Here is a 26,745-nt window from a genome sequence, read left to right as displayed (position 1 = left end):
CTGGGCTACTTCCTAGCTGTATAACCTTGGACAACGTATTTTAAAACTCTTTGAGCTCCAGTTTCCTCATCTTTAGATGAGGAATAATGATACCTGTCTCGTAAAGGTTGCTGTAACATTTAAATGAAATATTATGCATAAAAGCATCTGACTTTCAAAAATAATATTCACACGAGGGAAAGTAGATCACGCTCAAGATTTCTCATGGACTGCTTACTTTCCACATCTGTCTGTCTAATAAAAACTCCTGTCATCACCTTCTTCACATCCTCTGGTATTTTAGATTGAATTCAGATTGTGTCTTTTAAGAAAAAGCACATCTTTTCTATAAGGAGCCAAAACAAGGAAAAGGAAAAATACTTTTATATAAAACTTAGGATACTGGGCTGGGCTCAGTGGTTCACGCCTGTAATCCTGGTACTCTGAGAAGCGGAGGCGGGAGGATACCTAAGCTCTGAAGTTTGAAACCAATCTGCCCACAAGTGAGACTGTGTCTCTATGAAAAATAAAACAAAAAACTGTGGTGGGCACCTCTAGTCCCAGCTACTCTACAGGCTGAGGCAGAGAGATGGATTGCCAGGAGTCTGAGGTTGCTGTCAGCTAGGCTGATGCCATGGCATTCTAGCCTGGGCGGCAGAGAGAGATTTTGCCTCAAAAAACCAAAAACAAAACAAAATAAGAAAAACTTAGGATAGAATTAAGGAAATTTCTTCACGGTCTCGTGAGGAACTTGTCTTGCAGGGAATTGCTCCTTGTAAACCACTTGTTTAAAAACTCATTTGAAAAACAAATAAAATATTTTAACCTTTTAAAAAAAGGATATTTTATACATTGAGGAGTTGTTTTTTTTAACAAGAAGTTTATATTTACTCATCTTGAAAATAAAAGAGAAAGTAACTTACTGTCCAATGAACAGCTTCATCTTTTCCTTTCTACAATTCAGAATTTTGAAAGAAAGTCCTCAAATCCCCTAAACAAGTGTAATACACATGGTTTGCTGGCAGAATTTAGTCTAAGCATTTCTAGGCAATATGCATGTGCGCGCGTGCAAACACACACACACACACACACATTTTTGAATCATTAAGTCATTTGGAAGAATCTCCAGAAGTGTGCCGAGGCATGTTTCTGGTGTTTTGCCAAATTATGTGCTTCTGTTTGTGGCTTTCAAATATGGATCAGACAGACGCACAGGCGTGTACTGTTTGGCAAGTAGCGACAATGGTCTAGTCTGAATTTAGTAATTTAAGCTTTTCATTAGTCCTCATAGGTGAAAGAAAGAATTAACAACAACTTGTTTGAGCTCTATCTTTATATCCCTTTGTCATCCATTCTTGTTCACTTGCCATAGATTAGAAACCAAAGGAATTTCAGATGTCCTCTGCAGACAGAACTAAAGCAAAGGCTTCAAACAAGGGGTTCCAATGCCAACTGCATTTTCTCTGGAACCTGAACTTTTAGTCACTGTTAATCTAAGGCTACAACTCTGCTTTTCTGAGTACTTGAATATCCAGTATGCCCTTTTTTCTGGGAAAGAAAGAAATTTAGAAATTATTAGGAAGGTAAAAGGTCACTTGAGATTTCTGTGGTTCTGTATCTCGTTGACCCTTTGAGTGAAGCTATGTCCCTGCAGTCCTGCTTCATACCCAGTCACACCAAACTTCAGAGGCCAGCCTCATAAGACCATGAACTTAGTGCCAAATTCAGACACAATTCCAAAGCAAAGTTAAACCCCAATTCTGTCATAACCATCCTGATGACCAGTATATCTTTCTAATCAGAATCTGTGCAATTACCATCACATCAGTCCCTCACCAGATCACCTAGGAAAGTGCCGCTGATTTGCAATACTTGAAATTTTCTTCTCTTTGTGGGTTAGAATAATCTGATGTCCAGTAGAAAAGTTCACAGGAACCCAGGGGTGAAAAGGACGAAATGCTGACAGTGGTCCATTGTTAACTGAGTCTCCTATGTGAAGCCACAGAAAGATTAGTTTATACAGCTGCTGCTATTTGTCATAACACTGCTAACAAGATGCATATGTCAGTCAACGTCTTATTTTGGACCTCCAGAACTGGACAGTCCAAAGGCGTGGAAAACATTATATGGAAATCAATAAGAAGCTCTCTACTGAAGGAAGACCAGTGTATCCCCTCAGGGTCTCTGAATACTGAGGAGAGAAGAGAGAGAAGCCCCACAGTGAGCACAGCCTACAATGTGTGGTTTGGGAGCAAAACCTGAAAAACAAAGGTGGGCTAGGGGTTGGGCAGAACTCTGTAAGGATCATTACTAAGGTGTAATGTTATCTACGGTTTGTGGGGAATTTAGATCTTTAACCCCAGCATGATCCTAAGTGATGACTTTCTCTGGAGAAAGTTTAAAAGCTGGGACTGAGAGGAAGTGTTTCCAGTCAGGGCAGGCAGCTAGCCATGCCATCTGCTCCCTGTACTTCCCAGCAGTGGGAACCTACTCCCCTTATAAACTACAGGAAATATGCTAACTAACTTTAGGAGACTTCCACTAAAACTCTTAAGATAAGGTAAAAGTCAGCTGGATGCCCATAGCCCAGCAGTCAGGTGCTGGCCACATGCACTGGGGCTGGGGAGTTCAAATCTGGCCTGAGCCTGCTAACCAAACAAACAACAACACAACAATAAAAATAGAGATGGGTGTTGTGGCAGGTGCCTGTAGTCCCAATGACAAGGGAGGCTGAGGCAAGAGAATCTTTTGAGCCTGAGAGTTTGAGGTTGCTGTGAGCTGTGACATCACAGCACTCTACAAAGGTACTCTGTCTCAAAAAAAAAAAAAAAGAAAAAGATAAAAAGGTAAAAGTCAAAATAGGCTCAATACAAAAACATTATCAGGACTCTAGGCTAGGTATTAAACAAGGTGTTAAGAATAAGGTATATTTCCTTTCCTCGGGAATTTTTTAATTTTAGTAGGGGTAAGAATGTACACACACACACACACACACATTCATACACAGAGAACACACACACACAGTTGCAGTTCACAAAGCCCTTTCACACATATTATCAAAATGTATCCTCAGGAGTAACTGTTAATAATGCCATCATTTTACAGTCGGGAAACTGAAGCTCAACTCTCAGTCACTGACCACAGAACCAGAAATGGAAGCCAGGCCTTCCCACCATAGCCTTTACCTCTTCTATGGTATTAAGAGAATATTATGCCTACTAATCACTATGATGAAAAAAAGCATCATGCTTGAAAGCTGTGGATACTGTATTCAACATAAAGAAACACATTCTCAAGGGTATATCATCTTCCCATTACCTTTCAAACAAACATTTTACCTGAGACTTGACTGTCGAAGACCTGACAGCTTATTGAAACTCCTCCCCCACCCCCCAAAAAGAATGTTCAGGCTAATAGCCACCAGGCTGCCCCATAGAGAAGGCAGGTCAAAAGGCACAAGTTTTCCATGAAAGAATTTTGAGGCAGCAGTGTTTGACATAACTTTACTTCAAGGAACAAAATATAAATCTAGTCTGTTTGTTTGTTTGTTTGCAGTTTTTGGCCGGGGCCGGGTCCGGGTCCCCATATGCCACCAACTCTGGCATATGGGGCCGGTGCCCCACTCCTTTGAGCCCCAGGCGCCGCCCCTTATAAATCTAGTTTGAAGAAAGTCGCTCATCTACGACTCAAAGCATCTAAGAAATTTTCCAGGATGAATATTTTTGGGCCACAACATGCACTGCTGTCAGTATGAATTTCCCCCTGCACACGCCTTTCACCCTCTTCCTCAGTCTGTTCTCTTATTATGAGCTCCTCGAAGAGGCTATCTTGAACCTCAGTGGAAGGTACAATTACCATAAAGCTCCCAACTATAAACAATGGTCTTATGATAATGATACAAACACGAGAGGTGACATGGTGTTTACATTCCTTTTGCACATTTCTCATCTAAAACAATCCTCTTTCCCCCACGTCTTTTGTGCATTTGATTAAAACATCTAAATACACTTTCACCATTAGGAGCAGAACTGCTTTGCCAACAGCTCAAGTGCCTGGTTCCAACCCTATTAACTTGATCCAAGATGGGACTTCAAAACAACACACTTGGTAAAGGACGGGTAGAATCCAGTACGTTATTTCCCAGGAAGAGGAATTAATCTGAGTCCTGTGTAACGAGTTTAGTACAAAGTCTGCTAAAGAGGTTATTCCTATCCTGGATTAGCCACACTAAGCCAGCTTAGGAGCTGATCTAAAATAATAGTTTAATAAAATGCCTGTGTCCAAATCCTGATTCCACCACTTATAAACTTTTGTGACCTTACACATAATCTTTCTTTGGTTTCCTCCCATGTGAAAAGGAGATAATAATAGACTTTGCCTTGTAGGATTTAGGTAAGGAATAGTCGAATACACACACACACAGGTATTCAAGTGTTTAAAAGAGTACCTATATTCATCACTTCCTTCAAGTTTTTATTCAAATGCTGTATTATTAGTAAGAACCCTAACCATTTTTGAAATACTTCAATCTTCCCTAACCCTGTACCCGCATTTTATTTATTTTAAAACTAGATTGGAAAATGTTGTAAAAAAAAAAAAAAAAAACTAGATTGGACAAAGTAAGTACCATAAGATTGGTGCTCCCATAATCAATATTCAATTTACAACACTTAAAAAAAGGAGGCAACTAACTAATTAGTCTCATTCAATACCAACCAGCTCACAAAGAATTCCATTGCTATAGGAGACTGTTCGGGGAGGTGGGGCCCAGGAGACAGCTGCAGGTGGATGTTCCTTGGAGGATGCATCACTTTTGTGAACAGTGGAATACTCTTCATAAAACAGGGGAAAAATAACCTGAGGTATAAGAGGAGGCCTAGGAGGGTACAGACTCAATGAATAACTGCTTTCCTCAGAAGACCTCTAGGATACTCTTTTATAATTTTATATCATTGTGATCAATAAAAAAAAGAAGGCTTTCATATGATTTTCTGGAGATTCATTAAACTGCAATACTTCGTCTGCAAAACAAATTATGGTAAACCATAAATTGCATTGCTTCTTTGTTCCACGGTGTGTAAGGTGAGCCCAAATGGGAAATTACATATACTGTATTTATCTTTTTAGAAAAATCATTTTTACCCTCTTGAATAATCATGACAGCAGCAACAACAACAAAAAAAATTCTGTATCGTGGTTGCTAACTTGAACCATGCCAATGAACATTCAAAAGATTAATCAAAGGCTTGACAGTTGTTAACAGTTCAACATGGTTCCCATAATTATCCAATTAAACATATAATGCAAATAGTAGAAGTCTTATGGGTTCCATAGAGCATGAATATCAGGCTGCTTCAGAAAACGATTAACTGTAATGTACTGTCTGCTGAGTCAGAAGAAAGTGAAAGGAGAACGGGTCCATTTATAGAGGAAGGCAAGAAGAAGAAAAATAGAGTGGAGAGACATGTAACTCAACCACTCTTTATGTGGTCATATAAACACAACAGACAGTGGTAAAACCCAGAAAACAAAATTGAAGTAACAATTATTGTAAAACCAAAAGAATGCAGAGCAATGACTTTACCCTATAATTCCTACTGGCTGCACTAGGCCCACAGCATACTTCAACCACACTCTTCCAGCTTGCTGCTAAGTTAGAAACATGGATGTAATTATAGTTGTTGGCTTTTGACTCCTTCTATAAACCATGCAGAGATAAACTGCTATTAGTGAACATACCAACTCCATATAATTGTGTTTTGACATTATAGGTAAAAACAATGAGAAGGAAAACTAACCACAGCAATTATAAACAGCATGCTCGAGGGCACATCAGGTCACTTATGACCTTGACTAAATGATTATAATCCCTAAGCTGCATTCTCACACGTTCGGATGCATACCCACGCATGCGCAAACTCTACACCTGTCTTTCTTAGGGCAACAAATTTAGTGAACGTAAGTACTACTAAATTATAGACTTATAAATGCCCAAAGGAATAAAAAAATGTATGCTGAATGGGTCGAATATCTGTTCTTTTAAAAAAAAAAATCTTATTATCTTTAAAAAAAAAAACAAATATAAATTTTAGAAGAAAAACTTTGTGATAAGTGTTCACTCTAAAAATATTCTCTTTTGCAGCTGTTACCTACTCAAGGGAAAAGAAGAATTGAGGAAATCTGATTCAGTACTAAAACTTTTGCTACTGTATAAAATGGGTTTAAGTTGCATTATTTGCAGGGTAATTTTTAAATTCTTAAACCATCTCCTTGCACTGAAAACATTTCTGAAATAATCGTTCAATTATTTGCCTCATTTTATTCACTATAGGTAGAAATACCACATCCATTTTTTTCTTTTTGTAATACTCTTTTCCTCTCCCACCAATGAGAAACCAAAAGATATCAGGAGGGCAATAAATGTCCAATAAATATTTATTTAAGCATGATGTTCTTAGATAAAACACAGTAATGTGCTCAATGACTTTTCCTCTAAAGTACAAAATTATTTGTACAATAAGCAACAATATAAATGTAAAATCACAATAATTTTATATTATATTTGGTGGCTTACTTTGCTAAAGTCCAACTTAAAGCTATGTGACTTTTTCTTTTTTTTTTTTACTGTAGAATTATCTTTTTATTTTGGGTAAAAACCCACAGTCATTTTGGGGAGCTGTAATTAAGATTTAACAGCATTATAATTCTAAAAAATAACTTAAATATCCTTGTGAGTTATTTAACAGCATTATAATTCTAACAAATAACTTAAATATCCTTGTGAGTTATTCTAACAAATAACTTAAATATCCTTGTGAGTTATAGTAATATTTTATGGGTATTTTGGAACCCGACAGTATTAAGACTACAAATCACACATCTAGCCTACATCTATCACCAATGACTCATACTGTTTCTTTCTAATGAATTGACCATTACATTTCCAAAGTTCTGAAATGGCCAACAGACCATAGTAAGATAATTCTTTAGGCTCCTGCTTGAAACCAACAGCTTTAGCAAACTGCTGGCCTTGATTCAGGGCCAAGCTATGTGACTTTTTAATGAGGTTATTCATAGAAATGAAAATTTATAAACATGATCTTAAGAACTTAAGGTGCTTTTCTTATTTTTCTTTTTTTTTTTTCTGAGATGTAGTCTTGTTCTATCACTCATGCTGGAGTTCCCTAGCGCAATCATAGCTCACTGTAACCTCCGACTCCTGGGCTCAAACAGTCCTCCTGCCTCAGCTTCCCAAGTAGCTTGGTCTACAGGTATATGCCACCATACCCTAATAATTTTTTCTTTCTTTCCTTTTTTTTTTTTTTTTGTAGAGACAGAGTCTCACTTTATGGCCCTCAGTAGAGTGCCGTGGCCTCACACAGCTCACAGCAACCTCCAACTCCTGGGCTTAAGCGATTCTCTTGCCTCAGCCTCCCAAGTAGCTGGGACTACAGGCGCCCGCCACAACTCCCGGCTATTTTTTGGTTGCAGTTTGGCCGGGGCTGGGTTTGAACCCGCCACCCTCGGTATATGGGGCCGGCGCCTTACCAACTTAGCCACAGGCGCCACCCACCTTTTTTATTTTTTGTTAGAGACAAGGGTCTCACTTTATTGCCCAAGCTGGTCTTAAACTCCTGACCTCAAGAGATCCTCCTGTCTTGATCTCTTAAAGTTCTGAGATTACAGGTATGAACCACCACACCCAGCCTAATTTGATCTTCTTATTAACCTGATCAAAAAAACAAGATTATGGGCGGCGCCTGTGGCTCAGTCATATACCGAGGGTGGCGGGTTCAAGCCCGGCCCCGGCTGAACTGCAAACCAAAAAATAGCTGGGCGTTGTGGCGAGTGCCTGTAGTCCCAGCTACTCAGGAGGCTGAGGCAAGAGAATCGCTTCAGCCCAGGAGTTGGAGGTTGCTGTGAGCTATGTGATGCCATGGCACTCTACTGAGGGCGATAAAGTGAGACTCTGTCTCTACAAAAAAAAAAAAAAAAAAAAAAAAAAAAACAAGATTATTTGCCCTTTTACTTACCAGGAAACAGGTGCCTGAGGGTGGAATGCCTTGCCCCAAACTAACAGATGAATGACTTGCCAAATCAGGCCAGATGGCCAGGTAAGCTCCATGTGCAGGGACTCAAGGCCTGCACACCTGAGTGCAAATCCCTGTTCCTCCTCTTGCCTATTGCCATATGAACTCGGGTCATGACCTAATCTCTCTTTGCCTGAGTACTTTACTGTCTAACAAGATGATGGGGTAACCCTGATGGTTTTGACATGAGTTAGTTGTGAGGATTCAATGAGACATGTAAGACACTTATCACAGTGCCTGGCATACAGTAAGTGCCTAATGAATGGTAAATGTTTGTGATGGTTGTTGTTACCGTACCCTTACAACTACCCTGTTTCCCCGAAAATAAGACGTCCTCCGAAAGTAAGACCTACTTACAGGAACGATAAGACATCCCCTGAAAATAAGACCTAGCGCATCTTTGAGAGCACTGTCTTATTTTTGGGGAAACAGGGTAGTATGGCTAAGACAATTTTGGCATGGTTAAAAGATTAAATAAGTGGGCGGCGCCTGTGGCTCAGTCGGTAAGGCGCCGGCCCCATATACCGAGGGTGGCGGGTTCAAACCCGGCCCCGGCTGAACTGCAACCAAACAAAAAAAAAAAAATAGCTGGGTGTTGTGGCAGGCGCCTGTAGTCCCAGCTACTCGGGAGGCTGAGGCAAGAGAATCGCTTAAGCCCAGGAGTTGGAGGTTGCTGTGAGCTGTGTGATGCCATGGCACTCTACCAAGGGCCATAAAGTGAGACTCTGTCTCTACAAAAAAAATAAAAAAGATTAAATAAGTAACCACACAAATATCAAATCCAGAGATTAAAGTTTGTCACAAATTAAAAAATAAAAAACTGAAATAATTGGATATCACTGTAATTTTTAACTAGGGATTCTTGAGGAACAAGTTGCATCAGTTGTTCTTAAGGTTTTCTAACAAAATGCTCACATATTTTTATCATCACACTACTCAGGGGACACTTAGATTAAAAGAATTTAGATTAAATTGAGAAAAACTATACAAATTATGACTGGTAAAATGCAACAGTAGGCCAACATCTGTAGCTACTTTATCTTGGAGATCAAAGTTCTCCAGTTTTAACTGCCACATTCCAGCCTAGACAGAATAGTTTCTGTGTAACTAACTGGCAAGTCCAGCATCTTGACTGGAAGTTCACAGTTAAGGGCTTTGACATGATGTCTTTGAGGACAATGGACTCCTCATTCAGGCCAAGAGCAATCCTGATAACGTGCAGGCCTGCATGAACTCAAACTGATTTGGCCTGGCCCCTAACTGTTCTTTTTACAAAGCATCTCTGAAAGGAAACAGAATCGGAAGAGAAAAATATCTATATTCATGTTTGGAGGCAAATACATAGTCAATATGTTTAAACATCCTGTGTCAGCACCCAGGAACTCCAGAGAAAGCTCTGTTGCCTGCTCCTCGCTCAGGGACAGAGCAAAGTGTCTGAGGCACAAACCGAAGTACATCCAGGCAGGTGAGAAAGAAGAAACGTTTATAGAGAACAGGACAAAAAAAAAAACAAACATATGATTAGTTCTTCTTCTAGGCAGAACCACACTGAAAATTAATTGGTGATCGTTCTTTAACTTTGCTTACAATTATTACATATTATTACAAAATACAGGTTATAACCCTTGAAGATGTAAAAAAGACTCTTTTTTTAAAAACTGCCTTATTGGAAAAGGCTGAAGATTTAAATCAGTGGTTCTTAACCTTCCTAATGCCATGACCCTTTAATACAGTTCCTCATGTTGTGGTGACCCCCAACCATAAAATTATTTTCGTTGCTACTACATAACTGTAATTTTGCTACTGTTATGAATCGTAATGTAAATATCTTAATTGTAGGATGGTCTTGGGCGACCCCTGTGAAAGGGTCGTTCAACCCCTAAAGGGGTTGCAACCCACAGGTTGAGAACCACTGATTTAAACGGAGAAGTAGTGGTAGTGAAGTTGGAAATATGTGCTGGGAATGAGGCAGTCATGGGTTCACATTCTGACTCGGCAACTTACTAGCTTTTATAACCACAGATTTATCCAAACCTATTTAACCTCAATTTGTTCATCTGTCAAATGATGATTAATACCTAGTTCTCTGGGTAACTATAATGATTACATTAAATAATTCAAGGGGCACATAGGATATTCTCAACATGCTGCAGTTATTTTTATTATTACTACTACTGCTACCAATTATTACTACCATAATAATAAAACAGTAATAAGAAGAGAGATCTCTGGTCTTTCTGAAGAAAAAGGGAGGTAATCTCTGGGTCTTTCTTCACATGATCTTTCTCACTAAGATTCACCACCTTATCTAAGAAGGAAATTAATCTCTGAAACCCAAAGGTAAATAAAATATACAGGAATAAGAATGGGGGATTTTAATCCTCCAAACTCTAGGATGATTTTTAAATCTCATAAGTTCTGACTAAATAATCCACAAGGCAAGCATCCAAACTTCAAAAATAGTTTTAATTAAAAATTGTGTTTAGAAAGATTCAACAAAGAAATTATTACAGAAACTAGAAGTTTTTCGCTATCTATCTATTTCTTTCAGAAAACACTTATAACAGAAAAAGCCCAGAGGGCATTTCCTCAGGTATACATATCTGTCAATAAACTTGAGTAAAATATTCCAAATTTTCGAACAAAGATGAAGAACAGGAGAAAAAAATTATTCAAAGATAATTTAATTTAGCATGGGGTGAGTGGAATGGGAAGGGTGCTTATCATAAATCAATCATATAGGCCACAGTGCCTATTCATAAAGAGCTGGATTACTATGTATGGCTCTTGACCTGCTTAATCCTCTCTTTAAGGCTGTTTTCTTTTCCTTGTGTATCCTTTGTGGCCCACACAATAAAAACATCCAATTTCAGGGTCTCATACAAAAGCATAATGGAGTAGGAGGAAACAAAAAATGAGAAAGACTGCTTAGTTTAGAAGAAAAGGTTAGCTTAGAAATCACTGAAACTTTGTATGTCAGAAGCAACAAATCAAAATCAGAAAGTAACTTACAAATCAAAGATAAAACAAATCATGGTTTCAATCCTTTTTAAAATCAGTGAATGAGCTTTTTAAATAAAATATGCTGAGGCTATCCCTTACTCTATGATATTTTCTTTTGTCCTTTTTTTATACCTTACCGTGGCCAGAGTAATTTCACCATCTAGAATTAGGGTTAAGAAAGAACTCTGGAGACAAACTGCATGGGTTCAAGTTCAAGCTCAGTCACTTAACTAGCCTGCCCACAGAGTTCTCATTTGTGAAAATAAAGTGTCTGCTTCCTATCATTATTGAGGACTGATGGAATCGTATAGGCGACTTTCCAAATAATGCCAGGTACACAGTAGATGATCATTGAACACCTGTAGGACATCTATACGCCAAATACCAAGTTCACCACAACTTAGAAAGTCCTACTCACCTTTCCTCAACCTAATTGATTGAGCATCAGGTTACTATGCAAAGCCTTAGCGTTTAAGATGGGTGTTTTCTCCATTTTAAACAAGAAGAAATGGAGGCTCTGGGACTTCGAAACATTTGCTGAAAGTCATACAGCTAAAAAATGATAAAATAAAAGCAAAAAAAAAACAAAAATAAGGTTTTAGACTTAGTACTCCTGATTCCCAGCTTTTTGATGCTATTTTCATGGCTCCTTCCAGCAAGTTCCAGCTCCGTGCACTCCTAGTCACTGCCTTCCATGGCGCAGGACACCCCCAGACTGACTTGTTAATTGCAAAACCTGCAATAAATCCACTCATGTCTGAGGAGTTGGAGAAATTCTTAACTGTGCCCCAATGCCACATTCTGTCCTTCTATTTGTTTCACTAAGCGCAATCACCATCACATAGCCTAACGTGTGTTCACTATTCCTCCAAGCTTTTTGATTTTCTCAATTCTGAAAGGGATGATCCTGCCAGAAGCAGCATCTAGCCCAATGCATTTGCTACATTTAGGAGAAAAGGGCAGAGTCCAGACACTCATCCTGACATGTTTCCAATCTCCTTCAAGAAAAGCTACAAGCTCCAAGATGTCAATACGGCATGCTACTGCTGACCACATATGCTACAGACTCTTGTCATACGGATTTAAAAAACTATACTTGTTCATCAGAAAACTCCATCCCCATGATCTCACTATTCTCTCAGAAACTGTCGTAAGTTTTCATAAGTCATTTTCCTCAGATGTTTATACAATCACTACCATTACTCTCTACATAACTTATTAAGCACTTAACAGCAATACTTTCAGTTAAGAAAAAGAACAATGAGAGTTGAATAATTCTTCTTAAATTTTTTTTCACTACTGTGAAGTTAGTAAAATGTCTGTCTTCTCTGTTTTGTAACTCTAGTACCTGCCACAGTGGCTGATACGTAGTAGGTCTTCAGTGAATAGTTGTTTGATGACTAAGCAGCTGGTTTGTAGAAAAAGAATGACTTTAAAATGACATCATAAAGTGGAAAGCTGAGATTTTCTTTAAATTTTCAATGTCGTAGCTGACATTGAACTACATAATCAACAAAACCCTATATATATCTATCCCTTATAGAGAACAAGGGGAAGAGAAATATAAAAATGAGAAATCCTGATCACTGTCTTCTAAGATCTTGTATTCACTTTTTATTTGGCTGAGGGGATACAGGAAGGACAGAGGAACTGAGAATTTCACACACTAAGTTCAGTTCTATCTGTAGGTGTTAGGTTTTGTGATGTTAAAAGGTTGAAAGCTACTTTAAAAAAGCCATAATCTAGCTGTAGTCACAAGATTATCAGATTGTTCATTTTATATTTGTTTCTGTAATTACCTACGAGGAAACACTGTACTCTGGAATAAAGTATAATTTACAGAGAGCGAAATATATTAGGAAGGTTCAGTGTATAAAGCTGGCTGTTATTTTATTGTTGGGTGTGTCATTGTATCAGTCTATTGCTTTTATATAATTTTCCGTCAGATCAAATACTTTAGTCTGACAATAAAACATACCTCATCGTGCAAAAGCAATTCCTTTTTTCTTCTGAGCTGGTGAGACACACTTGAGTTTTAAAATCGTAATAGTGATACAAATGGGAACCAAAAGTGAATTCAGCTAACTTCATAGTATTTTTAAATACAGTATTTCTTGCAGAATATTCTGTTTTCTAGATTGTTTTCAAACTGCCTATAGAATTATCTTCTCAAGTACAAAACACCTTAAAATCAATTATTGACACATAACAAATACAACAAATTGACAATTTTTTGTTCAAGGTTATAAATAAAAACAACTAAAATACTAGAATTAATTTCAAAGGTCTTAGCAAAATAACTAAGAAAATGCTACGAAAGCTATGTTAACTAGTGTGATGAAAATGTGTCAAACGATCTATGAAGTGTATGGTGCCCCATGATCATACTAATGTACACAGCTATGATTTAATAAAAAAAGAAAAAATTAAAAAAAAGAAGATACTTTAGAAAACATTTTAAAACAATATGTATAGGATATAGGCTGAGATTTAGGCATTAAATTAGATATATGAATTATTTAAATATCAAAATTCAATATTATTGACCAAGAACAAAAAAGAGATTAATCAGTCAAAGCCATTTAGTATTGAGAATTTTAGCATCTGGGTTAAAATTTCCTATTAGATTCTTTCATTAACAAATTTTTTGAATGAACACTAAATTTGTCACCAAACCTTCTCAGTACAGTATAGACCACTGCCAAATACATTTCATTTACGTAAGAAGTAGATTCTCAGTTATGTTTCATTTTGTTTTGTTTTTGTTACATAACCCCTGAGAAAACTCCACTTAAGACTCACCTCCTCTCTGTGACCTTTCCATCAGAGTCCCACAGGGTCTCCTCCCAGAAAGCTCAGCAAATCAAACTATATATAGTAATTGGTGAGAGGGTTAGTTAGTTGTATACTTTGTTCCACTATCTTTGGTATTTTCATGTCTCATAAACAAAGGCAAGTGACCTACGCTCTCTTTTCTGCTTGCACATTACTCGGATGAGGCCATAGTTTCACTATTTTGTTTTTAACTGCTTAAAACATTGAAAGCACTCATGCTTTGTAAATGCATTTCTCAACCACTTTTTCACCATAATCCCAAAGGCTCTACATTTTCCCTAAAAGACACATTTTAGTAATATCATAAAGGCTTACTTCTTTGATGATATGAAATACATGGAATCATATGAATAAGCACATACCAAAATAAAAATAATCTATACATCAAATATATACACATATATACACACACACTTCAGAATGTGTAATGACTAGTAAAATTAATAATAACAAGGGTTATTATCCAATGAGTTAGCATAACATATTATATATACGTATTTCTTATATTATCAGTGAAATGCTTTTTTAAATGATGTGATTTTTTTCACAAATAAGACAAAATAGTCAAAAATATTCTTCAGAGAATAATCTTAAACAAAATATGAGATATTTCTTCCAACCTTATTTGTGGTGCTATAATTCAGTGCTATTGAAAACATAAAGGAAAAAATAAATATCACCATTCAAGTCCATAAAAATGTTTGGAATTTTAAAGTCAGTTTCCTTCATAAACAAATACCATTGCATTAAGTATTCTGTCTCAGGCAATAGTTATAAGCATGTTCTCTTTTGTTTCCAATTATGTTTATGTCTGTGATTTTCTTATAACCTTTATGAAAAAAATGGGTAGTGGTAAAGTGTATCATTTTCTAACAAGAAATGTACACAGGAATCCAGCAGGTGTTTAAACTCCTAGGGAAGGAGCCTCCTTAAGTCATCCACAAATACGGAAATGGCATTGGAATTTTGAGATATTACATAGCAACCACAGTATTTAAATTTTTGTCACAGAATCACAATATTTGAAAATTTGCAAATTTAATATTTTTCTTCCCAAACTAGCTTTAGCATTGTCCTTGATGCTCTGCTCCATAAAGGGGAGACCAAGTTTTCCTGACTGTTCAGAGGAAGGTGGTGAGTACTCATTCATTGAACAAATAAGCAGTGAGCACCTACTGTGTGCTGGCACTGTGCTACTTGGGGTTTAGAAGTCAGCGCAATGACTACGTTTTACTGCACACACAAGATGTGTTAGGTGTGGCGCTCAGCCCTTCACAAGCACTTTTTCATTCTACCCTCACGACTGCCAGAGGAAGTTCATACTCACCCCAGAGCTCAGAAACGGAATCTTAGAAAATACAACTAATTTACACAACTACATAGTGAATAGTATAAAATAAACATTTCAACCTGCAGCGTGATTCCAGAATATGCTCTATTGCTAATATGGATACGATAATTTAAATGGTTTTATTTTACTCTTTTTTTTTTTTTTTTTTTTTTTGAGATAGATCTTACTCTGTTGGCCAGACTAGCTACAGTATCTGGCATCAGCCTAGCTCACAGCAACCTCAAACTCCTGGGTTCAAGTGATCCTCCCGCTTCAGCCTCCCAAGTAGCTGGGACTATAGGTGCTGCCATGATGCCCTGCTAGTTTTTCTGTTATGGGAGAGATGGGGTCTCCCTCTTGTTCAACCTGGTCTCGAATTCCTGAGGTCAAGGGATCCTCCTGCCTCATCTTCTCGTTAGGATTACAGGAGTAAGCCATCATGCCTGGCCAATTTTACTCATTTTCGAAGTTTTAAGTATTTATAGTGTTGGGATGACATTTCTAAAACTATGACCAATCACCAGTGCAGTTACAAAAGGAAGACAAGTCTCAGTAAAAAGTTCCCCTGAACTATACCTCAATGACTGTAATCTGCTTTGTCCCTGATGTTCCATCTTAAGTTTAAATAATTTATATTTATTTATTCAATCAACAAATACATGTGACCAGTTTATAGTATGCTCCTATAACTTTCCACTGATATCGTTTCATGGACTTACATAGTACCCCTCTTTCCATCTGAAATTATGCCTGAAAAATACACTTTTAAAACTTTCCCCATAAACTATCATACTAGAAATTAGCTACTAGAAGTAGTTGATACTAAATCTTTTCTAATACTACTTATATCTCTGCTTTAATGTACTAATCTCTGCTCTAATCAAGGGTGTCTTAATACACATAAGCATATTACAGGACACTCATAGAACACAAATTATAGATATATATTGATGTTAAAAAAAAAAAAAAGAATTCTTACCTTAACAAAAAGATTCATTGAAAGTTTCTTTTTGAAACTGAATTCCCCTGATGAATTTAATTTTAATTTTGTTTTCTAAAAATTAAGAAAAAATTCTTAGAAACACCTCTTTAAAAGAAGGCATATGGATATTTGTTTTAAACTTAACAAAAAAAAATTTCCTTTTGCCAAAATGAGGAATGTACACCACACAAAGGAAAATGAAGATTATAAAGTGGTTATCAAACTAATTTGAAAACTGTAGACACCCGGAAGTAGAACTTATACTCCAGCCCCTCATAACTAGCTCCCACCCTTTCTTTAAATATCTGACTTCCAGTTTAAAACAACGATTTTACAACCAATCTCAAACATGTCCTTCTATGTTACTGGAAGTCTGGCAGTGTATTTTTGATGGGTCCTTTTTATTTTCCAACCACTATCAAATCCATGATGTTTGTTGACTGTAACTCAGATAGTGTGTTTTCCATTCACTGGAAAAGAGAAAGCCAGGCATTCTCACCAAGACCATGGCTGCAGACTGACTTCCTGAAAGAGAAAAGCTAGACTCCTCAACCAATTTATGTCAGTAAATTACAAATGGTAATACAAAATGTTTAGTTCAGATTTTGCTTCTGTGTTCCTTTAAAGAAATTTTCTGCTGTGTTTTCACAAAGTAGTACTTTTCTTTATTTAGCTTATTTTTGCCCATATAGCAGCAAAACTAACATAACCCAAGTAGCGTTGGATCTGCCGTAGCCTCGGTATGTCAAATTTTAAAGCGACAAGATCTCTAGGGGACTCTCCCAGCTCTAAAATTTGTTTCTTAAAAAGCAAGTTTCTTATTTTTTTTTTTTGCTTGTTTGTTTTTTTAATCTAGATTGAACCAAATGATTTGGCCATTGGACTTTGAATTGAACAACATGAAAATGTTAGTCAAGGATCAGGCTACACATTTTCTATTTCTCTTTAATAAATAAAATGTATTGAGCAGCGCCTATGGCTCAAAGGAGTACGGCACCAGCCCCATGTGCCAGAGGTGGCAGGTTCAAACCCAGTCCTGGCCAAAAACTGCAAAAAAAAAAAAAAATAATAATAATAATCATAATCATAAATAAATATAATGTATTAAAACCCCAAATGTAAGGTGTGTTTAATACATTGAAGAAGATTGCTCTCCACCAAATTCCTTGGATGTCAGAGCTAAGAGGGATAGTGGATGCCTTCTAAGCCAATCCTCTTATCTGACATATAAAGAGACTGAGTCCCTGAGAGACTCGGTTTCCCAGGCACTTGCAGGCAATAGGGCCACCAATTTTTTTCTCTTCCACTTCGGCAAGCTACTGCAATCACTGTGTGGCATAGAGCGAAACTTGGTATCAGTAAACAAAAGAATAGAAGAAGGTAATTCCACTATAAAGTCACTAAATAATTTAGAGCCTAATTTTTCTTTTTTTTTTTAATACAAAGACCTTATGTTCAGAAACTTACAGTTCAAAGTACGTTAAGTAAAATCATGTCCATATGCAGATATGTCTTCTCCCATATGCATCTTAAGAAAATAACAAACAAAAAAAATTTATCATCAGTCCCTAGAAAACAAAAACTGAAATTAAAAGAAAGAATGGAGTAAATCTAAATTGTATATTTTTGTTCCTTCTAAAAGGATTAAATAACAGAATTCTAAATGGTTTGTTTGTACTTTCCATGCAATATGTAGATTAACCATGAAATTCTGTTTGGGACACTTTGACATCTGTTTTCAGTGCATTACAATGAAATCTGGGGACTTGATACATACATTTGCTGTAATAAAACTGTCACTAATCAGTGTTTTCCAAAATATTGCCCATAACTATTACTATTCAGTAGTCTCATTTGCATGATCTAATATTGTTGCTACATCATGTTTTTCCCTGACAATGTGTTAGCTGGTCCCAGGCACATGGTGTAAAATGGCTGCAAACCACTCGACAATCTCTCAGCATTTCCACAGTATTCTGTTACGTACACCTACAATCTGTACTAGACTTGAACTAATACGTCATCCTTCGCCTTCAGGAGATATTGTCCCTGTAACTGGAACACTCAAGGTTGAATGCACATCCCCAGGTATGAAAAACTCAACAACAATAAAGGAGCACGCCCTAAAGGAGGGAAATCATACCTCCTGGGGCTTCTACAACAGGAGATAGAAACACAACCTTAACTCAGGAGCCCCTTCAACACATGTGTACAGATGCTTTTTGAACAATCAGCTCTGAGTCTGTCATTAACTTGAACCATGGCTATGAACTACAGAACAAGACTGGACCACATTTTAAAACTGGGTCTTCTTCATTTTCTCTAGGATTAACAGACAGCTTCATCCATACCAACAATCACAAGCTCACAAGGTATTAACACAACCTCCCAGATATTAGATTAAACAAATGTTTTCGGTTGCATATATCTTGTGCATCATGTACAAACCCCGGATATCAGGGAAAAGTAAGTCTGAGAGCCCAAAAAACAAACACTTAATGAAAATAATTTCTCTACCTGTGCTGATTCTAAATAAATTCCACGTTTTATCAGTACTTGGCATTATGTTCATTTTACTCAGTAGAACAATATAATTTAATTTTGTCCTCCCATGAACTCATCTTAAACCTGAAATTTGTTTCTCTATGCACATGTTTTATATTATACAAATGTCGAATAGAAAAAGCAGATTAATTGTAGGCCCTAATTCCATGTTCGTTAGTACTAAGAAGTCATTCCAAATGTTCCAAAAGGGATTAATGTAGTATAACAAGTCTATTTAATTATTGTAAGACCAGTTATCCTCATGTTTCTATAAGCTGCTTTTCCCTCATTTGGAGACTGTAAATAGAACAGAAATTGTTATATGATAACTATAAGTCGTATCCTAAAACACTGGTGCTTTACCATCAGGGATAAAGAAATATGTTAGCATCTCTCAGGGGCTACGAAGAGCTACTAGTATTTAAGAACCAGATATATTCTCTGGTTTTTACATTTATGATGTAAAATCAACTTTCAATCATAAATGTAAGCAAAGCATTTCAAGTGCTTTAGAAAGACTAATACCAAATCCTTCTGCCATCAACAGCAGTCTAATTTACATGTTAAAAAAGTTTGGATGTCCTTTGTTTCCTGTATATGCTTTTTTATTTTTGTGTGTCCCCTGAACAGAACTCCAACTAAACACCAGTATGTTCTCAAAAAGAAAAGGCATGCCACAGATTATTAAAAATCAGGTTCCAGCTTCTAAACAAGCTAATCAATGTTCTGATTCTGCTTTCTACTCATCTTAGTTACACTTTAACTAACGGACAAACAGTAAAATAACTTTTCCTATTAACTCCTGGCCAGAACTAAAACCCCTAGGTATATGATAAGCATGATTATAAAATGCTTCATGTAAGACTTTCATGTTGTATCAAAGTGACATGTGATTTAAGGTCTTTCCTTAGCAGTGACTGTGGATACGGGCTAATCCCTCTACTTTCCAACACTGCCAGGCAGGAGTGAATGAGGGGTGCAATTCACTGGCCATGGAGAACCAAGTGCCAAAACTATTTTCTCCAAGGATGTGGCCCACAATGTTGGCTCCACGACCACAGGGATCCAAGCAACCAGAGCCACTGAAGTCAAACACTGTGATTCCAAATCACAGTTTGGTAACAAGTAAATGTTTTAACCATGTCCCATTTGGCTTCCAGTTGTTCTTAGTAAAAGTGAAATTGCTTTAAATAATAAATATTAACTTCTTTCCTTTAGAGCTCCTTTAATTATTTAATGTTCTTAACAACATAAAAAGGAGGAATGGGAAAGCGTGACAAAGGAGAAAAGCTAAGTGGCAGTGAGAGCAAAACAACTCAGGTGACCAGTGAAACAGTTTGAGGTTCTGACTCAATCCAGGGCCATTGTAAAATAGGACACTTTCAAACTTAAAAAGTGTCTAAAACCAGCAGTGTGCTCTTTTTTAGAACCAATCTAGACCAGCCACATCATCACCACTTCCGCCCACTCAAATTTAAAACATAACTATGGTTTTCCCAAATTTAATTTCTTTTTCTACATGAAAGTTTTACGTTTTTATTGGAGTACTATGAATTACAAGTATTTGCTAAGACACCCTTTGACACCAAAGTTGAGTTATTTATTCAGAGAGCCACTAATAAAATTGTTGTTTTCTTCCCTTTTAAGAGGCCTAGATTGATCAAAAAATTTATTCTCCAATACATCTGAGGTAAAGGGGTTCTGAAACTATACAGTAATTCTAATTTAAACAGGTTTTTAAACTAATACAAATAGGTAATTTCATGTGCCTCCAGTCGGAATTTTCACTAATAAATATTTATACACACCTGGTGAGCAGCACTTCTATTTTCCCCATGGTTTGTTGTATCACCTAAGACACAGACAAACTGACTGATGACCCCTTGCTTCGACATTCAATAATTCCTTCTTTTCACTATTGAATACTTTCCATGGAAATCTGCTTCTTTCATAGACACAAGAACCTCTCAAAGTTGACTACCCAAAGGACCGTAACCAACTGGTCAACATACGAAGGTGCTCAACATAAGGAACTAGGCCTACTGTACTGATACATCCATGTGGTACATGCCCAGTCTGTGAAAATTAGGTCAACTTTAGAAGGTGGTCAGGGTAGGGTGGTGGTCAGCTGTGGAGGTTCTACTAGCCATTATAAAAATAATGTCTAGTATTAACATTATTGCTTTTACTCCTGTGAATTACTTCATTTAATACTAAAATAGCCCTGTGAAGGCATTTTAATCCTCAATTCACAAAACTGACAATCAAAGCACACGGAATGCGTAAGGGACCAGACCAAGGTCACAAAGCTGATAAAAGGCACAGCCAAGACTAGAACCCAAAATGTCAAATTCTATGCACGTACTTTTGACTGGATGTTTTGTTGCCCCAAAATTCACACGCTGGAATCCTAACCCCTAATGTGATGGTATTTAGAGGTGGAGCCAATGGGAGATAATTAAGTCACAAAAGTGGAGCCTTCATAAATGGGATTAGTGCCCTAGTAAGAGACCACAGAGAGCTCTCACTCTTTTTTCCACATGTGATGATAAAAGGAGAAGTCGGCAGTCTACAATCTGGGTAGAGGACCCTCACCAGAACCCAACCATGATGGCTTGCAGCCTCCAGAACTGTGAAAAATAAACTTCGGTGTTTGTAAGCCACCAGTTTATGCTATTTGCTTACAGCAGCCTGAACTGAGACACTTTCTGTGCTTGACAAAAAATTAAAAAAGCAAAAAGAAGGGAGATATGCTTAACTCCAACAGTGATCCAAAATTCAAAGGAAGGACGAGAGGACATTATAACTTGCATGTTATTACTCTTCATTATGAGAATAAGTCATCTTTCTCAAATAACTGCTGCAAAATCTAAGCCCCATCTTTCTCTGTTTCCTAAGTTCACATCTCAATTCTCTGCCCTTCCCTCCATACATGTTACCTGTGGTCCAGGAACTTAACCTCTTTAATTCAACAGCTGAGATCATTTTAAAACGCCTTGAATGGAAGAACTGAGGCAGACATCTGGAGAGAACTGCAGACGTTTTTAAATCCTCAAAAGCTGCTGTTCTCAGAACGCAGTCCCTCTTCACCCATGGACCCCACCAAACCATGCTGGTGCTACCAGTGAAGATGACACGGAATGAGCAGGAAGGGAAGAGAGATGTTTTCTACTCCAGATTGGTTTTCCACAGGAGAGGAGAAAAAAATCCAGGCTCCTGGCTAAAATCTAATTCAGTGCATTTGATTCACACTTCCTCCTCTGACCCTTAAAATACTGGATTATCAACATGATTAATTCTGAAAAAGCATTTAAATTCCTTTGTCTTGTGAACATTCCTGGAGAAAAACTGAGTTTCAAGCAACAACCCCACCCCACCCCCCAAAAAAAAGAAGAAAAGAAGAAAGAAAGAAAAGGAAAATCTCTCACCTGCTATTTTTCAGTTAATTTTTCAATGGGAATACAAAAATCTAGTGCTTTTTTCCAACGCTCCAGTGCCGGTAGCACATTGTCTCGCATCTGTCAGTGTATCCACACACACAGATAAACAGGACGCAACACACAAGTAAGGACGTGTACATTCTAACTTAAACTTCCTTTTTCCCTCTAATAATTTAAAAATAAAATGTAACAGCTTGGATTTTAAATATTTAATCTGGCAAATATAAGAAAAATCATGAACTATAATGTCATATCTGGCAAAGAAAAGTTTGGTAGGATAAAAATAATCTGTGTTTTAACATTTTAGAAGGCATCTCCAATATTTTAAAAATAAAATCATTTCACTGCTTCAGAAGAGACGAACGGAGGTAAAAGTCTCTATTTTTGCACATGAGATTTCCATGAAGAGTTGAAAAAATAATTTTTATATCCATTTGAATAAATAGTTAATTTTACATGCTGGCAGAAGTCCCCTTAGAAATAAAATCTTCATGTTTACTAATGGTTCCGTACTATGTCATGAAATTCAGCTATTTAAGTCACAAAGGATAGGCTTCCCTTAAAACTATAACATAAATTATAAAATGATACTCACAAAGTTATAACATTACTCTTATACGTTAAAACTTTGTTTTTATCCTGCATGTTTAATATACAGACTTTTCCAGGACTGGACAAGGATTTAGAACTGTAAGTTTAAAAGTCATTCATTTGAGGACTAACACATTGGTAACCAAAACCATTAGTCAATTTACCACCTTCATCCCCTATTATGAAAATAAAATAGTTTAATTGTTTAATAGCTGAAAATGTTGAAAAGTAATTATTAAAGAAACGGTAAATATAAAGAACTGAAAAGTCAACCTCAGAAGAGTGCAGCAAAGGAAACTGTGATAATGTATCATCATAAAACAGAGAAACTGAAGATCTGAGCAGAAAACAATCTAAATCCCTCCAACTCCAGAATACTAGCCACCACCTCTTGTAGCAAGGAGAGCTGCAAGTTTGTCCCCATCACCGTCAGCAAACAAAAGAAAGTCACTTCTCCAGCCAGACCATATCAAACAGAAGATGCGGCTGCTGCAGCGGGAGCCTCGAATCCGCTGGTGTGTAAACTAAGGGCTGGGGCTTTTTTGTCAGCTATTACCATAAAAGAATAAGAGGAAGCAGTGACATTACCGCACAATAGAAAGGTCAAACAGCTTGCAGCCATTTCATGACCCAAACAAGTCAAGGTCAAGGGATTCAGGTAGCAACTTAGCCTGGGCATAAGTTACAGCGCAAATGAATTGTTTTAACACATCAGCTTTGGTCAATTAAACCTAACAAGGCAAGTTGCATCACGTAGCAGGGTTCCTGACACCAAGGCCAGAAGCTGAGACCGACCTCATAAAACAAGGCTTTTAACATAGCATAGCAAATTTAAGGTAATCCATCCAGAAACTGCAGATGTCAGAATAATAAAATACAAGTTGTCCCAAGCAGGAACATTTTCACACTTTAGAGTTCACTAATAGAGGGGTATAGACTTCATATTGACATACTCATGTTATTAACATAGGCATAAATGTCATCCCCTACTCACGTGAATTACAGAATTCACCCTGTTTCAAACAACTTTTTTTAACATCTGTGCTCTTGATTAGATTTTTGTCCTAAACTCCACCATCCCTTATTAACACCAATATATTTCTCCATGTATTTTTTTTTCATTAACAGGATGGAAAAACAGGATTTTTAAAAGAATCTTCACCTTCATTCAGTATCAGAATATATACCAGTGTCAGTCAATATTAATTGATGCTTTTATGTATTAATACTTTCATAACATACATTATGTATTTCAAAATTCAATGAAAACCATTTATTAAATTTCCTATTCTGAGAAAGGAGTTAAAGCTAACTAGAATTTTAAAACTGCAGATAGTGTTAAAGAATTATTCTCTTGAAGGCAATCCTTAAACAAATTCTATTCTAATTGGTTTGTTCAAACAAATTCTATGTTCAACTGATTTGTGCTTCATTAATAACTTTCTACATGCTCTGAGCTGCTTTAAAATGGGATTCTAAAAATCTACAATCTCCCGGCAAGTTTTGATAGTAAAGTTACTTTATCTCTCACCCCATACTGGCAATTACATAGCCCTTTTTCAGAGTTCTATAATTTGTCTGTGATTCATTAATGCTGTCTGCGTAAACTATCACCATAAAGAAAGAACACCTATATCTAAATGTCTTGTTATAAATAATATATTTATGCACATAAGTGTAGCTAACTTTCCCATTTTAGAACATCGCTTCATTTAAACTTTGAGGACTTTTTTTATGTGTGGCCTTCAATTCAGCCTAAAGGTCTTTCCACCTCATTGGTTAATTGGTAGCCATTTCTTCCAATTTTCTGAATAATATGACAACCAAAAAGCCCAACTATTCCAGTCCCATTAGTTTTACATCCTGTAATGTTCAGTCTAATACAAGCTAATTCTGCAGACTCACTCTTCACTACACACACTTAGTTTTCACAAGTTCTCTGCAGTTTAATGATTTATTCTCCATGCCAAATCCTAACAACTGCATTCAGTTAAATTAACCACATCACATAATTAGAGTTTAGGGACGTAAGGATTTATTTTAAAATGAGATGACATACCACATTGCCACAGAGAAGTGAGACTGATGGAGAGGAAGCGTCTCCTCTTGCTATGCCTGCCCTGAGGCATGCGGCCGTAATAACTCAAGTTTCCGATCGCATAACCACTAGTCCTTGAGATTTCTAAAATTATTCCTCCTCCACAAGGATGGAGAGGGGAAAGTTGGAAAACCTGCTTTGAACATTATGTTGGCGAATCACGCACCCTGCCTTAGCATATACACAGAAAAACAATTCTTGAGTGTTGTTAAGTTCTATTTTCATCAACTTCAACAGGGAAAATGCTGTTCTTTCACAAACTACAGAGAAACATTTACTCAAAAGCTAGTTTCAGAGCAAGGGATCACCTTTGCTTTTGCCCATAATTTTCGGATATTTAATGAGTGTTTCATAGGCTATTTCCACTCTCTGCAAACCTGAAGCTTTAAACAAAGCAAGAATAATTTCTTTGTCTGTAAGTCAGAGTGGTGGCAGAAACAAAAACTAACTTTTCTCAATTTTTGAGAATTCCAGAGAATTCTGACTCAGCCTTCCCTTGGGTCCCTCCCTCTTTAGGTGCTGAAATTCTAATTGGTCAGCAGAGCCAGCAAGGGTATGAGTGACAGAGAACACACGGAATTTCTTAACCTACTGCGTTAGTTTTTCAGTTTAATTTAGCAGAATCAAAGCTTATGAGGAGAAAGACCTTACCAAGTTGGATTCTTTTCAAAGTATAGTGCCAAATTCAAAAGGAAAAAAATTAATGGAGGATTTGAATTTTAACTTTCTCGCAACTCCCCCCTAAATTCCAAATTTAGGGAAAAATAAGCAAGGAAATGGCAAAAGTCCTACCAAATCTATTACAAATCTATATTACCTTTATGTTTGGGTGTGTTTCTTATGGACCACTTTAGAAAACGGAAACTTTAAGGAACTAAGGTCAGGGCGATAGGTGACCTCTGTAAGTGGCTCTCCCACCTCTAAGTTCCCAGGCACACACCCTGACAGACACAGTTGGACGTCACCTTCAGCCGGTTCAGTTATCATGTCCTGTCTTAGCAATGCACAGTCCCTCCACATTATCATGATTCCTGAACAGTGACAATTATTTTGATTCTTATACATATGAAGTTATTTGGAATTATTTTACCACACAAGAGATATAGTGCACTAAATCTGCAAATTCAAACTCATAAACAAATTAAATATCTTTATTACAATATTTGCAGTGCCATGTATATGAGGAAGCATGTCTAATGTAGTCAGTAGGCTTTTTGATCAACCTCTGCTGCCTCCAGAAAGTGGGTACTATATATATATATTTTTTTTTTTAAATATTTGGAAACTATAATTGATATAACAAATGAGCGTTCTCTCAACGCCCCTCCCCTTACCCTCCTTTCCTCCCCCTTTCCCTTTGAAAAAATGAGATCATATTAACAGCAATGCAAGAGCTTCGTTTGCCATATCAGAACACAGATGCCAAGCTTCCCCAGCTGGTAACTAGGCCCTCAGAGTTTAACTCTTCAGTTGTCTGGCAAAGCTACCTTGTGGCAGAGACCTCGTGGCATAGAGGATGAGGTCCCTGAGACTTTGTTTTCCTTTTATCATTGAGAAAATTGCTAAGTATCTTATCTTACAATATATGTTCCCACAAAGGTCTCATTAAGTCTAGAAGCAAGACATGCCAAAAAGAGCCCTTTTTTATCTTGTGAATTGTGTACGAGCTAGAATGCAAACAAACGTGCGCTAGAGTTCATGAGTTCAGTCAAGGACAGGATGCGAGATGGGAAAACTTAGCAATGTTCCCCTAAATCAAGCATGCATATCCACTACTTCTCCTGCACACAAACTTCTTGCTCTCAGAGCATTTCACAATGCACACCAAATCATCCTAGAGAGCAGCTTCATTT

At 37.0% G+C, this 26,745-nt stretch overlaps 1 protein-coding gene and 1 non-coding gene across 7 annotated transcripts in view; both read right to left on the bottom strand.

The window, feature by feature from the left end:
• The window catches only part of NFIB (nuclear factor I B), a 234,680-nt gene that overhangs the window by 195,864 nt on the left and 12,071 nt on the right, over positions 1 to 26,745 (bottom strand). The gene's annotated exons all lie outside the window — the stretch shown is intronic.
• On the bottom strand, positions 6,888 to 7,024 carry LOC128580299 (small nucleolar RNA SNORA2/SNORA34 family). The gene has a single exon (XR_008378599.1). It is a non-coding gene; the product is annotated as a small nucleolar RNA SNORA2/SNORA34 family (small nucleolar RNA).

This window comes from Nycticebus coucang, chromosome 2 (genome assembly GCF_027406575.1).
Source record: "Nycticebus coucang isolate mNycCou1 chromosome 2, mNycCou1.pri, whole genome shotgun sequence".
In the NCBI taxonomy this organism is placed as follows: Eukaryota; Metazoa; Chordata; class Mammalia; order Primates; family Lorisidae; genus Nycticebus; species Nycticebus coucang.
The sequence above is the reverse complement of the archived record's forward strand: the minus strand, read 5'-3'. Positions and strand labels throughout refer to the sequence as shown.